The following is a 15,797-nucleotide window of genomic DNA, read 5'->3' on the forward strand; positions in this document are numbered from 1 at the left end:
TTGATCTTTCTAATCAGTGTCTCTCTTCACTTCAGAGAGAGAAAAATTTGGGTTACAGTAACTCATGAGAGGCTGAAATACTGGTTTTGTTCTCAAAATGTTAAAATTAGGCTAAGATTCAGATTTTGTAACTCTTTTCCATTGCTTCCTTGCATGGCAGGAAAGTTTGTGTGTAGGAGGCTTGTTCTGAGCTTTAAAAAAATAAAAATAAAAATATAAGTGAATATTCCTGCTGGTTCTTGGCAGTTTTATTTGATCAAGCTATTGGATAACACTGGAAAAATATTTGATTTCCTCATCTCCTCATCTAAGTTCTTCAGAAAACCCTCATTTGTAAAAGTGCCCTAATTCACAAGTTTTTTGGGTTTTTGTGTACAGCAGTTTAATCAGCTCCAATTTAGTGCAGAATTTATGGGAATGAGACAAAGCAACTTGCTTTTGAAATGAGGATATTGGGAAAGACAAAATCATTTAAAGTGTTATCTTTTTACCATGGCATTTGCCAACAAAATTAGTGATCTCAACAGAGAATGAAATTGTCTTGGTTCTACATGGCTCATTGCTATTAAACCATATTAACTGACATTAAGTACAACTGTTCTCTAATTTTTAATTATTTGACTCCTGGTTTTGTGGTTTGGGCTTTTTTTCTTTCAGTTTTTATTTTTGCCTAAGACTGGTGTCAAGCTAACTGGCTTACTATTTGTTGGGTCTTCTTTCTTGGCCTTTTGCATATTGGCACAAAATCAGCTTCTATGATCCACTGGAATTTACAGGGTAGGCCAAGATTTATTCAAAACTAAAATAATTTGGCTAGAGAGATCTTCAGACAACCTTTTTAGGACTCTTGGGTGCAAGTTATCCAGGCCTACTGATTTCAAAATGTTTATCTCTTACTGAAGTTGTTTAAAACCATACTTGGTTACTAATGGACTGGGATCTGAGTTTGCTATTCTTGTGTTGTAAGAATGCAACATCCCATTTATTTCTAAATGTAGAAACATTTATAAAAAATGTTTGATTTTTCCACATTATTGATTGCCAGAATTTTACTACTCTAATCCATGGACCTCTATCACTGTGATGAATCAGAGATGATGTTGTGAAATCTCTGCATTTCTCAATGCACACGAAAAGAAGAAAAAAGTATTTGCTGTTTTGTTCAATAAGCATAGTTAACATGTACTGGATCCCATTTTCTTGTCTCCATTGCCACTTGTTCTTTCTTAAATGGAGAGAGCTGTTGGATCCACACAGACTAAACATGCCACCTGCCTAAAAGGGACTTTTTCTCCTCAGCCAAGATGTAATAACAGAGAGCAATAGGGTGCTACCGCTCCCTGCAGTGCCTTTTATAAAGAGATACACATGATCAGTCATACCCAAGATCCAGATAATTTCTGGATACAGCAGTTTCTGTAGGGACCAAATGTCTTCTCTCTTCTGCCAACTTGACCTCATAAAGACACACAACTCCCGTCATCTTTCAACAACCAAACTGCTGGGACAAATGTTTTTGTGTACAGATGTCTCTTGCCATGTTGCAAGATACAGATCAAAGCAAATCTTCTCACAGAGACTGTTCTATGTTTATTTGTGTTTTCCTCTCTGACCATTATAATCCAAACCGAAAACCTTAGGGAGAAAAGGAGAATATGCTGAGGAAAACCAAAAATCTGAGACACTAATTTGGCCTCCATGTGTTGAGAGCCTAGTAAAAATCTGATGGTGTAACAATTCAGTGATGGAGACTAAATGAAATCATGTAACCAGATTAAAAGTGATCTGCTGATATGTTTGCACAGTCAGACTAGCTCATGTAAAATCAGTGACATCAGTATCCATGGCCATAGCAAACATGAAGAAGGTGTGTGCAACCCTTTGGTCAGCCCATACAGGGAATGGTGCGTGCACAAAGCAGTATGTCCAGAACTGATTTTACACATTCCTTAGTCTTGGGAGATGCTTTACTACCAGTTACTGTCAACCAGACTACAAACCATTCTTCAACCCTTACAAAGCTACACTAGATCATAAGTCGTTCTAGGGGCCTGATGTTACTGAAAGTAGATCAGAGATCTACTGAAAGTAGATCAGAATAAAATGTCTTGTATTCCATCTGTGTCTTGCATATCCATACTCTCTAGTATGCTCAGGGTATTCCTCTGTCTCAGGAGCAACTCCAGGTGCTTTTTTAGGGCAAACTGCCAGGTGTTTTGTGCTACCTGGGCCCTACAGACAGGGCTGGAGGTTTAGTCCAAGAACTGTTATTCTCCATGGGGAAAGGAGGAGGTCCCTCTGGGTTTGGACTTCACATTAGAGCTGCTGCTGAAGGCTCACCTGGCATTGTTCAGCCAGACACAGTGTTTTTGCAGGTGCAGAGTGGTGAGCCCTGAAGGGTGGAAGGATAAAGGGTAATGGCTTAAAGCAGGAAAATTGCTGCTTCATAGGGATGAAAGGGTTAAACGAAGCAAATTCCCACGGGGAGGAGGGAAAGAAAAAGGAAGCTGCATGCAGTGAAAGTTTCTCTTGGTGTTTTATACATGAATAATGGTTTCCCCAGGGGTTAGCTCCTGGGTTCAGAGAAGGATGTTATCTTGTCTAGACGTACGATCTGAACATCCCCAAAGAGCTGGCGCCTGAATCTCACAGGAGTCACCCCGCTGACTCCCATGGGATGCATCCAAAAGATTTCTATTTCAGAAGTACCTGCAGGTAGATGAGAGGAGAAAGGGGAGATGGGAACAAGAATTTAGTCTATTTTCTGTTGGTTGCTTTTTAATGTAATTTCTGTTGTTGCTTTTTAATATAAGAAATATCTGAACTCCTCCTGGCTCCCTGCATGCAGGAACTGTGAAGCTGTAGGGCCCTCACAGGTGACTAATAAAAGGAAACACAAAAGGAAATCAGATGCCTTTTAGGTAACATGGTGCCAGCCTCATATGTGAACAGTTCATGTTTTAGGTGAGCTTGTGACAATGGAAAGAGTCCCTGGTGCAGTGGGGGGTCACAGGGTCCAAGGACTTTACCACTGCCTTGACCTTGTTTTACCATATCTGTCCAGAGGACAATTACTCTGGTTTTGGTGGATATTCAGTTCTCCTTTGTTAGACCACCATCAAATCTTTTTTACAGATAGTCACAAAAGGTTGATTTGATACTTGAAGTAGAATTATGATTAAATCAGCTAGAACCATGAAAGACATCTCTGTATGCATATCTTTATACACCATGTTTCACCTCAAAAATTGCACATAGGTAAAATACTTTAAAACTATGAGAAAAAATCTGCAGAAGACAAAAGCTAAATTAAGGTGTCTACTACCATCATGTCAGAAGTTACCTTAGTATAAGGGAGCACCAGCCACAAGTCATTAGTGATTTGCTGAATAGAAGGAAATCTCAGTGTTTAGGTTTAATGTTTCCTGTGACTTCACAGATCAGAGCTTGATGCTCTGTGGTCTTCACATGACTCACGTAGACAATTCCTCTCTCATTCTTTCCCTTGCTCTGCCTCAGTTTCCTAAAATGGGCATGATAACACTTCCTTGGCTTTTTCTTGCTTTGTTGCCAGATACACAGACTATCAAAAAAGGCCTACAAAAAAGACCAATGCATTTTTTTTTAAAGAAAAACAAGTCATACAAATTCTCTATATTAACCAATGGAACCACATCAGAAAAGTCAAAAAAGAACCTTTTGATACTGGGGTCAGAATAAAGAATGACCCCATAATATGTGACAGAAGGATGGAAAATGGTTATAAACCAGCAAGAAACTCAATTGAAAGACATGGTACAACATAGTTAGAATCCAGTGAATAAATCTTAGAAGTAAGGAGCCAAGGAAGATACTAAAGAGATGTTAGCTAAGTAAAAACATGAAGAATAATGCTCTAAAATATGATGGGAAAATGGCATAGTGCTTAGAGGGCTCAGGAGGTCTCACTCCATCTGAAATTAATACAACTTGACTACTTAAATATATCTCAAAAAACCTGGGTCATCATGTGTTATAATTTCTGCATCCTTCTGCCAAAGCAGACAGTTTATGAACCAGGTACTCTTGCTGCAACAATTGCTTCTAGAAAAAAAACCAACTGAAAAGTCTGTGATTGTAACTCATCATCCCCGAAGTCTTTTCACAACAATGACTAAAAAAAACCATCTGCATGCACATGGCCTGGACTTTGTTACACATAATTTCCTACCAGAGATGCTGTGAAATGGATTAGTGAGCTCAGCATAGTTCTCACTGAGCAGGTGTCCACATCAGAAGAAGCACCATTACAATAAAATGACCTTAAGGGCAGCTAGAAAGTGACCTGACAAAGGAATTTTCTCCTTTTATTGTTTTTTTTTTTGTCTTTTTGCTTCTTTTTTGATTGTGAAAGCAGGCTTAAGTTTTTCACCTCTAAGCTCACAGCAAGTTCAAGTCTAACCTTCCATGATTTTTCTCTCAATTTAGGTAACTCCAAAATGTCTGTATTTTTCACCTTCCATGACAAACACAGACTATAGGTTTTTAGCAGTGTTTTCTCCATTGGGTTAAAACCAACAGTATTTAAACATTCCTGTCAAATCTCCTTTTAGTCTTCTTGGTGATCAAAGCAGCTCTTTGGGGAGAAGGGCATTCACAATGTGATCTGCTGGAAACATTCTCTATAGACTCCTGAACCAACATAAGGGTTATGTTCTGCTTTACAATGGATCTTTTTCCTTGTATCTATAATATGTATAATCTTCTACATAACCCTGCATTTATATTTGTGACTCTGTACCATTTATCCCTAAATCTGTTGACTTTTCTTCTCTTTTCCCTTTTTTCCTTTTTTTCTCTTCTTTTCTTTCTCTTCTTTTCTTTTTCTTTTCTTCTTTTTTCATTCCCCTCTTATCTTTTTCTTCTTACTGTTGTAGGCTCCCTATAAAGACACTGTTTTCAGTTACACAGGTACAGCAATTTTCCCCAGTCCCACATCTTACACCTTCATAAGGCACATTCATGACGCTCAGATCTTTATGTGTTTGAAAGACAGGGACACAAAAGTAACTAGTCGGTCTGCAGCTTGTGTATTACAGATCGTTCTTGCTCTGTCTGCCATTCTCCTGGCTAGCACAACCAGTTCCAGGTGAGAAACACTGCTACATGTTCTGTTTTTTCTTATACTGTTTCCTCTAGTTTCTAATCACTTGTTTGTCTGTTACAAGTATATTTTTATTTTCTAATAACATGGCTGGGGAGAAATCTCTGATAGCAGAGAAGAATATGCAAACAATCCATGACTTCCAGATCTGTAGAAACATATAGAAGTGGTTTTGGTGAGAAAAAGCTCAACCAAACTCAGATCAAATACTGCCATTTACCTGTTTTGCGGAAAATATCTCTGTTTAGCTCCTTTCTTTTTCTCCTCTCTTCTTTGCTTCATCAAGCAAAACATTGCATTGCAACGATATTCCAACCCTACCACGACTTTTGGAGATTTTACAGCACAAATGGAGATAGGATTTAAGTAAGGGGAAAATTCACTCTGATAAGGCTATTTTTCAGGAGTGGGTTTTCTTAATTTATTTATGGTTTACAAATGCAATCCCTGGAGAAGCTGTTCATGAAACCCATGGCCCTTGTCTAACTTTGGAATCTGCAAAGATATTGAATTTTCTGTTTTTGTTCCAAAAGGGATTATTACTGAACAGCTATTTTACTTCTGCATTGCAGGACTAGTTTCTAAATTTGCCAATTAGTGCTTGCCAATTAGTGTTGTCATACACTCCACAAAACCTTAAAGCTTAGTTGCTTAGTCAGAAAATAAATGTCTTTGTATTTTGCAAAGACATCTTCCCATATATTTTTTCCTTTCTACGTTCTCTGGGTGATGGTTTACATTTTAACTCTGTAAAAGGTCAAAATCTGGGCTGGATCAATTTATTTACTCAAAAAAATAAAAACAGCCACAGCAAATGTGTCTTCCTGGTGAGAATAGAAATGCTCTGGAGGTCATGTTCAAAGAGGTTTATTAGAACACAGTGTAAGGGTCCACGTCGCTGTGCCAGCCCAGCCCTGCCCGTACATTATCACACACATCAGCCTCTGTGTGATCCAAGCCCTGTCTCTGATCCAAGCCTAGGGGACTCTGTGGACTCATCTCGTGGACACAGCTTAGAAGCATCCCGGGAAAAATTTTCCACTGGAGTTTATGAGAGGAGATTATCTCCACAGCTGACCCCAGCCGCAGGGGAGATTTTTTTTTTGGCTGTGTGCAGCTCATGCTGGGAAGGAGAGGCTGGGTAGGTATCAAGTCAAACTAGTAGGATGAAGGATCTAAACAACAAAAGAGGTGGCTTCTCTCACAACAGGTAACTCAGCTGTGCCCTGCCTCAGAACACCACATTCATCAAGTGATTGGATCAGCTGGTGAGGGAAAAATCAATGGAAAGACATTACATACAAAGTAATCCATGTGACTTGAAACTGCAGGAACAAAGGAAAGACTACTACAGGATTGCCTTCTGTCATGCTCTTCTCCAGGCATGCATTGGTGCTGGTATCAGGGAAGGTTTTCTCTGGATGGGGAGAATTGTGACAATAATTGTTCTTATTATTTGCAGCTTATTCCCTTGACGGAGAGATCAAAACACCACCAGCAGCAACCCTAATTCTCCAAGGCACAAATCCTCCACCAGTTTATTACCAGCTGGTAAAGATCAAAGTGGAAAAGGTTGTAGCATCCTTGTAGCAGTCCAGTTTCATTGTATGGCACAGGAGAAAACTCCTTTTTCACACAGACCTTTGTCCTCAGGAGGGTGGACTTCGGTCCAGGAGAATGATTGAAAGTATCAAAGTACTACAAGTGTCCATGTCTCATAGATAGTTTTCAGTAGATTGTGTCTACCATCAACTTTCTTTTCTTCAAATGACCCTTGAAGCAATCTCTGCAAAGGCATAAAACAAGGAGCATCCTAGCTAGCAAGCATAAAATTAAAATTTAAATTAAAATTAATCTTCAACAAATGAGGCAAGACAGAGCAGTTCTTGTTTTTCATGTTTTGCCAGAGCTGCACTAGTGATCAAGCCTCACCCCTGACTACCCAGTCTTCCATATCTTCCCTAAAGGTTGCAAGAGGCACTGTCACAAAGCACAGAACCAGTCACAATATTAACCAGCCACGACCTTCACTGCTGGTTTGTTCAAACAGAAAAATCAGACTATAGCTGGAAAAGAATTCAAACCTGTGGGGCCAGAATTTTACTCCAAAGCTGTAATATCCCCAGTGAGCCAGGAAGTTTCAGTTTAGCAATCTGGTTCAGTCCCCTTACTAAAACAAGTGTGAACTTGGGAAATTCTAATCTTGATTGAAATCTAAAGGTGGCCTTTATTCTATTTTTCTTTCTTTTTTTTTTTTTTTCCTCCAGTTGGGGCTGAATTTGAGTACCCTAGCTCTGAATCAGCCTGCAGCTTCCTTTGCCTTGGCAGACAGTTTGTCCTTTCCAAAGGATAGGCTGGACATTTGCTCTCCAAGGGAGGGAGTTGCTCAATGTGCTCAGGAAGGATGAAATATCTCATTGAGAAGGAAATAAAGGCACCAGATCTGGGGAAAAAACTAAAAAAAACAAGGAGAAAAATTTTAAAAATTAGAGGAGAAGAGGAGATAATTAATATTTAAACAGAGTACTTGGCCGGTATTTCCCTGCATGCCCCTCCACAGCTAATCTCTGTGTGTGAATAAGTTGTATTTTCTCCCTTGGACCTAGTGTGTCTTTTGCTGAGTTCTGCACTGAAGTTTGACTATGAGATGGGTCCAAGACCAACCCCACCACCCCTGAGCTTTGGATACAGATTCTGCTCTTGTGGCTCAGGCGCCATCCCTCACTATAATCCTGGGCTAATGATTTCACCATCGACTGTCATCACGCCTGTGCCTGGAGCTCGCTCCCTCTCTGTCTCAGCGTGCCAGACACACATACTCCTCCTTGTCACAGCCCTGCGGCCATAAAGCCCACAGAGGCACAGGAGTGACACAAACTTCATTGTCACCTACACCCGTACCCTGTGCTGGGGCTGGAAGGGACGGGGGTTGCATCGCACTGGACCAGCAAACTGAGCCAGCATCTCTGGAGGCAGGAAGGTCCCACCAGCTCTCCGTGGTACAGGGTCACCACTTGCCGAGCTCCCTGCCTGCCTGCAGCTACAAGGAGGGGCAGGATTAGGACACGGAGGGTGTGATCAGGGCTTCGATGCGCCCCAGGATCTCAGATTACTTTAGCGTCTCCTGGTGGATACTGCTAGCCAGTATAATTTAAAATTGAATTCAGGCAGGAAAAGGCACCAGGGAAGAGACTAAAGGTTATGCTACTGTCTATTGGAACATATAACGTGTTTCCCACATATGGCTGGAGTTCAGAATTAAATGCACAACCTCTGCTGTCCTTCTGTACCAGAATCCTTTTATGGTATGTTCCTGTATAAGAACATTTAAGCAAGGTAAGAAAATATATGCCACACCATGACTGCTCTTTGGAGCTTAGAAAATAGACCCTAGCTGAAAATTGGAACTTTTCTAATAACAGAGGCAGTCTCATCACAGAAAATTATCACAATTATATCATTTTGCTGTTCAAGGTTTTTCTCCTCACTCCAAAGCAGAAAGAGGATGATGCCCTCACTTTAATACTGACAAGGCATCACAGTGCTGGGGAAAACCATGGACACAACAGCTCTCTGACCATCTTGTAAGGAACATCTCTGCCTGTTGTTGGAGCCAGTGGTGGAAGAGAGGAAGAAGACATAAATGAGTCCCAAATATATGTCTTCCCAGAGGATGGACTTGAGCTTGCATGGGACAAGGCACTTTCATCCTTCTAATCTTTGTCACTTCATGCTTTGCTGCTCTAATTCTGCCCTTTACTGTTGGTCTGTTTCCTGCTCAGCCTTGAGTCTGGTGTCATGTGGTGTCCTTTTGTCAAGAGGCTCCACAAACTGTGAAAAGAAAATGAGAAGGGCTCTGCTCTTCATGTCACTGCCCGATCTTACTTTTCTCTGAATTTTGTGCAACCTGCCTATGCAGGAGTCTCTGGTCCTGTGAGGAATAAATCTCCAACACTCGGTGCACCAAATAGTGTAGGAGGGATGTTTTTTTGCCAACAAAGGATGAGCTGAGTAACCTCCTGGGAAACTGGGCCTCACCCAGTTGTATTTACAGAAGTGGCCGTGGAGTTGAACTGCAACACCATGGTGCCTTATCACATTACAGTAAACTGGTGACTACAGTAAACTACACAACAGCCAAGCAAGAGATGCCCACAGAAATTTCTCCTCCTTGCTTGTGATAAACACAGGGCTGCATGTAAAACATCAGATCCTGCAAAGTTTATAGGACCTATTATCTCAACCACTCCCTCTTCAGTGTGAAGTCAGAAGGGTCTCCAGAGGGGCCCTCTACCATGCTGCATTAAAAAATCCTTCAGGTGGAAACTTCTTCACTGGTTGGATTTTCTGAAAATCATTGTTCAGTGCTAGGACACCAGCTCAGCTCCTCTCTGGGACAGAGTGAATCAAATTTCTTATAACTGAAACACATATGAACTGGAATCACAGCCTGGTTCTGAGAGTACAAATATTCATTATCTCAGCCTAGGCTGTCAGGCCAAGGAAGATTTAGGTTTTAGCCTAGAACATGAAGACAGTACCCATTGTTTCGTTCCGCAGACAAAATTGGCCAAATCTGCAGGATTTGGGGTAAGATTCACCAGAGACCAGATGCACTGTGCCTGACAAAAAAATGCTCAGAGGTCTGGACTGTCATTCTGTGCATGTTTTGCCTCCGTGGGCCATCCTTCCACAAACACTCCTCAGGTACAAAGTGAGCTGCTTTCAGATGCTAGAACAACTCTAGGGGTAGGCAGCGCTGCTGTGAATTTCTTGCTGACATTTGGAAACCAGAGAACAGGAAAACCCTCCAGGAATCCCACCAGTCTCATGAGTTCTACAGGCTTAACTGAAATCCTACATTAGCCTAATCAAAGTGTGGACTGAGGTCCTATTAAAATGCAGGGAAAGAGGTGTTGAGAACTAGAGAACTGTTCTAGAAAACTCTGTAAATAGTATCAAGCTTATTCAATCAGGAAATACAGCTGAAAAGAGGACATACAGAAACTGCTTGTTCTAATTCCAACTTAGCAATTCTGCTCTGAGGAATGTATATCCACACAATTCTATACATATATATTTACTTGTGAGATACTTATTTGTTTATTCATATAGCTGGATGGACAGGGATCCTGCAGTGCCCTTCAACAGGCTAGCAGCATCAAATATCTTCCTAAATCTTCTCTTCCTATAGAAGAGGTTTCAGAGAATGCCTTGCCTAATGCACACATGTTTGCATCTGTTTCTCATGCCTTTCCAAAATGGAATTTCTGTCTTTGTTAAGGAGGTGGAAGAAAGACAGTAAAAGGAATAAAATAAAAATAAATGTAGAAACCCATTCAAAGACAGTGTCGAGTATTTTGATTTGTCCTCGTGTGTATTTTAGAAAGGAAATAAAAAATTCCTGAAAAAGATCAATAATAAAAAAAAAATCCTACAGGTCCTATCACCTGCTGATTTCTGCCTCTACCACGAAAAGGAAAAGGGAAAGGTAGAGAGATTGCAAGTAAGTTCTCAAACATTGTTAAGTTTAATAACAATAATCATGATATTGTCCAGCTCTAATACAGTGTGGAGTGTCAGCAGATCTTACAAAGAACTTGCAAAGGAGATTCCAAAATAATTTCATTTATTTTCCAAAGGAGGAAACAGCTCAGCACAATATCACCAGCCTGGTAGGAGAGATAGGAATAAAATGACAGCTTTTGAAGGCTGAGCTAGCCAGGATGGCACAGTGTCATATTAGCCATCTCTAGCCCTGAATGATTATAGGAAAATTGCTGTAAATGAGGAAAGATTAGTGAGTAAAAAGCATTCTCGTAGCTATAAGTGGTTTAACAGTTTGTGGGGAAAGGCTGAAAGTTGATAAGAAACATAATGGCAGGGGCATTGCTATCACAAAGTAATGCAACTGCCCCTTCTTTCTTTTATCCCTTCTCCAAAAATACACTAGCTCTTTTCATGACAGCTGTAACATTATCCTGTAAAACATCCTTTCCTCATATTTTAAAATCAAGTGCTTGTGCAAACCAACACCAAATGGGGCAGTCCCTGATGAAGAATTTCAATGTCTAGAAAGTATGTCTGTATGAGGAAGCAATTCAACAAAGGGTAACCAGAACAGTTTGTACTTGTCTTAATATCCATTCCTATAGAGGAATGCTTTGCAGACACACAGTCAGTGATCTAGATTTTCATAAGAAATTTTAGAAGAAGTGATTTCATGAAATGTGGATGCATGTTTAAAAGAGGCATAAAAAGGGAAGAGGCTAAAGATGTATTGACAATTGCAAAGACCTGATCAACTTTCTAAATCTGGAGATGCCCATTGCTGCTGGGAAAAAAAAATGAAGACAGATTCTCCTGGCAATTTCAATCCTTTGCTTTTTTTGAGGAGACTGCCCATATTGCCAGAGCACTGCTGCTACCATCTGGATGTGAAATTGGCCCTGGTTTAATCATAAAACATCTATGTTATGCTACCACATGCCTGGCAAATAAATGCCTGATTCAAATGAAAGCAGAGGTGAAATATTACCTTAGTCATACCTGTAAAATGAAGTTGTAGATTGCTATATCAATCTATTATTAACCACTAATCTGTCTGGGTGACAACAATCCTGGCTGTGGTTAAAGAGGCTCTCTACTACTAGATAAACTGCTTCTTTGCTATGTTACTAATGAAACCTAGTGATCAGGGATTTCAATTCCACAAACACAGTTTTGATAAATGCAAAGCAAGGCACATGGGGATGGGACCTTTAGTACTGGATGAGTTTAAATCACTCAGATGCCACGGCAGGACTGTTAAGAGGAGGATCATGCTATATCTGCCGTGTTTTCTATACTTCTCCCCCAGATACACCCCATGTCCCTTTCCCAGAGGTAAGGCTCTGGGCTGGATTGTGATTTAATTTTATATGACTGTTGCTCTGTGTTGTGTTCAATGTGTGCTGTCGGTTCCAGGTGGCACCTTGGCAAGAACCCAAGACCTGTGCCAAAGTTATGTCAGTGCAAAAATATTAATGCACATGACCCACGTTATTTTCTTTCTCTCCAGGAAGAGAAGCCAGTGGGGTTTTCTTAAGTTCATCAGCAAAGGGTGCTTACAATTAGTTAACTTTATGTTTTTGTCAGAAAACACAATTGTTGATGACATTTCAGAGACCTCTTGGCAGGAGTTAAACTTGGTATCCAAGTGGAAGATTGCTTTAGAAGAAGGGATCATATAATTAACATGGCAGCCACTCAGCAGTGCCCAAGGTATGGAAATGCTTTCAATTAAAACTCCCTTTTGCTTACAGCTTACTGTAGCATCAACTTCTGGCTTGATGTTTCCTATCCACTATCTATTCTGCGAGGTACCCACCAGTGGAAAATACGTAGCTAGATCATTTTGCCAGGTTCCAATCTGTCAATGAAATTATATCAAATCTATCTTAATTTTAAATGTCTCACACTGCTTTTATTTCGAACCTATGCAATTATAAGTGTTCCTTAATCATATAGCTAGCCTGAATTTAGTATGGCTGTAGCTTTGTTATTTGTACTTGAAGTTGGATTTGAAATGGTCATTCCAAATCAAGTTCCATTTCTTGCTCATTAAAGAAATTTTTTTGAACAAATGTGGCTGTGACTGCTCAAAAAATAATTAACAAACTAGTGCAGCAGAATGTGTTCTTTTAGTCACGTCATAAAGAGGCTTTTGGGGACATGTGTGTCTGTTTAACAGTGCACTTTCTGGAGAGGCAAAACCTTTGAGGATTTTTTGGGTCCCTGCTTTTGCAGGCAAAGATGAGCAGCACTGCACTCTTGGAACTATAAAGCAGCACTTGTTTATGATCTAACAGACAGCATCTGGAAATCCACAAGATACTCCTTGCCTGCATGAGATTTTGAATGAAGTCCTTTTGCTCACTTGTATTGGTTCAAGGAACTCTGTCTTTAGAGATACCACCTAGACAGGGTGAAGAAAGGAACTTTTTAGCCTCAGGTAAACAGAGCGAGACGAATAGTTGTTCCAAGGCAAAGATCCAGCAGAGAATCTTTGTTTCTTTTTATCTGCTTAAATACCTACAAAATTAAAAACAAATGATTAGAATTCCAGCAATCAAGAACGTTGATCTCCTTTATTGCTGGAGGTGCCTCCCTGCAGTTGATGTAATTATCAAGGTTGATGTGAGATTTTGGCTTTGGAAGTCTCACATGTTCGTAATGTTGACAACTAAAGGAACAGCTGTGCCATGAGTTTTCCCTGACTGCACATGCTTCGTTTACTTTAACTTCCTGCTTTTCGTTAGTGATGCAAACAGCAAAACAAATGGAAGAGGTAATGCACAATGCTTCACATTACCAAAGGAACCTTTGGTTTGGGAATTGGAGTTCGGAGCCAATGACCTTGTGAAGCCGACATTGCATCAAATATGGTTCAAACTTTTACTGAGACCGAAAAAAAAGAGAGAATTACACTCAGAATTTTCAGTCTCAAGTTTTGGAACATCTTCCCATCCATTCCTGGATGTTCCCCTAAAGGAGCAGTTAAACTAGTAATCTGGGAGTGACAAGACCAATTCTACTAAATCTGAATGTGAACCAGGGAGCTCTTGTCCAGCAGGGAAAGACGAGCCAAGAATAATCAGTCTTGTGCTCTCTCTGGCCAAGGGAAGCCTCTGTGATAGATGATGAGGAAATAGCACATGTTGTTTATGACTGTACTAGTTATAGGGCAGAAGCCATCTGGGCAAGTTCTTTTAAACCCACATGGTTTTAACACCAATGGCTCCATGCCAGTACCTTAATGCCAGGCAGTCATTTCTTGGTTCCAGGCTTTCCTCTGAGCAATGTGTCTCATGGCTCTGTACAAGATAGGTCATCCTTTGCTGCGCTTGCTGGTATTTTAGCAGCTGTTACTCTCTTATCAGTTATGCTTGAATGCTACGCATCAGCTAGTGTATTGTTTCCAAACTCCATCCTCCCTTCTCCATGCTGTTTCTCCTACACCTTTTGGAACAGTTCACCTGATGATTATGCAGTGGGATGCATTCCCTCCTAGATGAATCATTCAAATCCAGCCTAGTTTATTAATAAATGCAATCAGATAAGGCTTTTGCAGTAGCTTCCCTAGTGGGGCCTCCTTTGCTGGCACTTATCAGTGAGATCAAAGAATGAACAATGCCATTCCGAATGAACTCCTGGTAGATTCCTCCAGGCTGGAGTAGAAGTACACTTGTAAGTGGCTCTGTGTGTGTGTGCATGTGTTTCACTAGGTTGCTGTTCTAGCTATGAGGACAAATAGCTCCCTCCAGGCCCCATATCAGCATCAAGTCAAAGACAACATCAAATATTAAGACAGATAAAAAAATACCAATCGTTCCACCTTCCTACTGGGAGACCTTCTTAAGGAAGGTTCTGCCAGAAGTTACTTTCTCCAGCCTAATTTAGCATTGGTTGAAATGACTGTTAAAAGAAAGGGGCTTACTAGACTAAGTTCATATGATGTGTAACTATTGATAGCACACCAGGGAAGGAGTCTGGACCAGTTTTGCTCTTCAGCTGCAAAAGGGAGGGCTAAGGAAAGGGGCACTGTGAATGTGATCCTCCTGGAGGACAGTGAAGTAAGGTGGCTGATTAAGGGTTATCAGAGAGTACAGCAATGGGAAAAAGGCTTTTGGGCAGAGTTTGAATCACATCTTAAGAACATCCCCTCTCCTTGCAGGAAATCCTTCCAGCACCAGTTTCTCTTGGCATTTGTCTCTCAAGGAGCCAAAGTTTTCAGGGAACCGGCACTCTTTCTGTCTCACCAGAAGCTGCTTTTTCTAAAAACGAGTCTGGGTTGGTCAGCTTTTGCTGAAAAGACTTCACTCAAGAAGAATATTTTGGTTTCCCAAGGCAGGTGCTATTTTGTTGGTAGTTCATTGGTGGACAGCACTTCCAGCTACACAGAAAAGAGGCAATAGTACAGCCCATGAAATCAGACCCTTAAAGAATGTCCCCAGAGTTTCTTCATGATAGTTCACCACTACCAGATTAACTTCAGCACCCTTAGAGGTCCTTTCCAAAGTGCTTTGGTTGCTCTTTCAGAGCTTTGGAGCATGGCACACCACCTGCTTCATTTTCTATTCCTCTTGACACAGTGATGGAGACCCCCAGCTGACTCCCTCTTGGCCAGACCATCTCCTGGCTCCTTTCCATTAAAAGCAGGATGGTTCCCAGTAACAGCTGTTGCAGTAATGTCTGGGTAAGACAAATCCAAGTTCAGTGGCAAGTGTCTGAAATCCCTTTACAACAGCCACATACTCATCTGCATTATAGCACCGTGGTCTATGATCCCTAGTATACACACATAAAAATATAAATATATACCATTATTCCAAACTGTCACTCATCCCAAAATGTTCATGAAAAATTCCTGATGCCCCTATGAGTGGCTACTGCAAGGGAAATTGATTTTGTTTGACAAAGCTACTCTGATGCAGCAGTTATTTCTTGCTGATCTAGATAGAGCTTCTCAGGGTTCCCAGGCTGTTCTCCAGCCCTTCTCCCTCAGCCAGTCCCATACTTTTGGGTACTGGCTTATTTAAGCCTATTCTCATGGCACCTCTCCCAGCTATGCCCTCCAGGTCAGACAACTACCCTGACGCCAACCAAATGGCCT

This window comes from Serinus canaria, chromosome 7, assembly GCF_022539315.1.
Source record: "Serinus canaria isolate serCan28SL12 chromosome 7, serCan2020, whole genome shotgun sequence".
Classification (NCBI taxonomy): domain Eukaryota; kingdom Metazoa; phylum Chordata; class Aves; order Passeriformes; family Fringillidae; genus Serinus; species Serinus canaria.